Below are 2,980 nucleotides of genomic sequence, written 5' to 3' on the forward strand. Positions count from 1 at the left end.
GTTAGTGTGAATGTAGAAAGATCTGCCTCTTTTTTCACTGAATTTGTTTTAAGGGGTAGAAATATTGTTTAGTTACTGTGATTATCAGAAAGTTGGTACTTTCTGCCACTGAATTTTTCTAAGATTTCTGACACTGTCTGAAGTTCTCTTCATTGATTGTGAAATATTAGAAAAGTGGCTAAACAGGTATAAGAGTGGCAAGAAGTAAATGAATCCCAGTTCTTGACTTGCTGATAAATGATTTTCTTTTGTTATATTTTTGAAGATTATTTTTCTCTACAGTCCTGCTGTAATGCAGTGTTGATCTTCATTGCTGCAATAACACAGCAGGCAGAAGGACTACAGCCAAAGTCAACTTAGTCCTTTGAAACCAATGTCAAAGAGATGATATGTTTGTCAAGGAATTGTCATGTATCCGCCTGGTTAAATGCATTTGTGATTTTGCAATATGTGGTGTTGAAGCTGAAATAAAATCTGTCTTGCTGTTTATTGAAACTGATATGCTCATGTATTATGCCAGATTCAGCAGCTTTGACTAACCAGCTCATGCATACAGCATTAGCAAATATAAGCTGTCACTAACGTGTATGCCTGTGTTGACTTTGTTACCTTGTAATCCATTTTGAGTGCTTTTTCTTAGGATTACCTTTTAATCTGGTGTTCCTGTGTGTTTTTATAGCAGACAAATCTCTTTTAAGTTACTAGGGAAACATTTCTTTCCTCCATTAACTAAACATTAAGAGCTACAGGCAGGAATGGAGGTAGGAGCTGAAAAAATTCAATGAGGCATTATCTAACTTCAGATGTTCCAAGGCAGGATAGAAATCTGTGCCGTCTAAGTGATGTCTAAGATTCCCTATACACTTTGTGGGAGACTGAATGACTTCAGCATGTGGTCTGAAACATGAAAATGCTGATGAAGGAACTTTCTTGGCAAAGTCAACAGCAAAATTCCCTACCCCATGCTACTCTTGAAGTGCCTCAACATGAGCTGCAGTTAGTTATCTTCACTAGCTTGAACATAAAGGTTAGTATTTTCTTTGGTGGAAAGACAGCCACAGTAATTTTTTAAAAGAACTGAATGGTGTTCTCTGTTTTATGGCACCATCTTCTGGTGTTGATGCTGCTTCCATCCATCTTCTGTGTTCCTAGCTTGGTCTGATGTCTAGCTCAGAGTACCAGGATGTGATTCCCCACAGCAGCCTCAAAAGGCTGAGCCCATGCCTATCCAAGTAGCTCACTCTTTTGACCACACAAGCAGGGGAGACAGCCAGGGAAAAAATGTTCCTTTTAAAGAATTCAAGACTCACTGTGGCATGACAGAAGTAGAAACTTGGGCTTTACAGCCTTGTAGCTTCACAATGCATAAGGAAGAGCTAGTCCTGTGTACTTGTTTCAAAAAATCTTCACACATTTAATTTGAAATTATTGTTAGATAAAATGCATAAACAATCTTCAAAGAAAATACTGGAACCCAGCATTCTCCCTTTCAGATGGGAGTTCTGTAAGGCAAAAATTCATGCTTTCTCCCTCTAGCCAAATCAGCCTTCATTTCTTCACTTTGGGATGTCCCAGTTCCATTGAAAAGAGGATGAAGGCTACATCCTTACCCAAAATGACATGTCCTGGGAATCCTGTCAGCAATGAGACTTAATTTTCCTCATCTGAGTATTGGATGCAGATGTTTTAAAATGTTTTAGTAATGAAGCTCGTACAAAATACTGCTTTTTCTTCCATCATGGTCAAAGATTTTAAAGGTCTTTTCCAAACTAACTGGTTCTATCATTCTCTGTTCAGAAAACTGTGAAGCAGTTAGAGTATAATCAGGATCACAGGAATACAGATCATCCCAGCAGAAATTCCTTTATTTAATAACTAACACCTAGATACAGACAGACTACTTCTTACACATAGAGTGGGGGGAATGTGCTTTTCCCATTAAGCATTTTAGTCATCTCTTAAGAGAGAGCCTGTAAAATTGCAGAACACAATAGCCACTAAATATCTTGCTGCCTCTCAGAGTAACATACCTTCAGTTTCAAACACATTTTACATACTTGTTTGTGAGCATGTGTGTGTCTAAGAACATATATGAGAGGGGTTTCTAGTGTCTAGATATAAGATAATTTGAAAACAAAAAGTTTCCAAGACAGAAGGTAATTTTTATTGTTGTTGTCAATTGAGGTTTAGTTAAATCTGAATTTAAATGGATCTCTTCAAATTTTGTGATGCAGAAGGTTCACTGGTTTTTGAAGTCAGATTGAAAACCAGCACAGGTTTCATGTCAGAAGTAAATTTCCTGTATAATGAAATGTTTTTATCCAACATACTCTCGACAGTATTTTCAGTTTTAAGACCCCACTTCACAGTTTTAAAATTCAGAATATGAATACCACTTTGGTGAGAGTTAAGCCAGGTACTGTAAAAATTGTTGGATTGCTAAAGGAGATCTTTTTGATGAAAAAACTAACCTCACTTTTCTGTTTCTATATTTCTGTCTGAATGCTGATTTAGTAACGACAGAACATTTGATTGCAAAACAAAAAGGACTTTCTTTGGTTTATGCAGATAATAAAGACAAAGAAAATCCATGTTCTAATAGTTGTTCAAGGTTTCTAAGCCTCTCCCCAACAGAACTGCACACTTAACATTTTGCTCTACAATAATAATTTTGGGAGCTACCAAAGATCAGTCATCTCATGGTCAAAACTGGAGGTGAGTTACATTTAGTGATAATTCAAACAAAATTAAAACTAATCACATTCAAAATAAAGTTAATTAATCAGATGCTATTATAACAAGACAATACATGAGCTATTCACGGTAACAATTGAATAAGAAATGGCAGTCCATTACTCTGTGCTCATCAGAACCAGATTGTTACAAAGATTTAACAAAGACAACTCACTGGTAGTAAACAGAAGCTTAAAACTGGCAAAACAACTCAGCTATAGAGAGAAATCCAGAGCTCATAGCCACA

The sequence above is a fragment of the Pseudopodoces humilis genome, chromosome 3, assembly GCF_049639895.1.
Source record: "Pseudopodoces humilis isolate 2021_Gansu_Grassland_sample_001 chromosome 3, ASM4963989v1, whole genome shotgun sequence".
Taxonomy (NCBI): Eukaryota; Metazoa; Chordata; class Aves; order Passeriformes; family Paridae; genus Pseudopodoces; species Pseudopodoces humilis.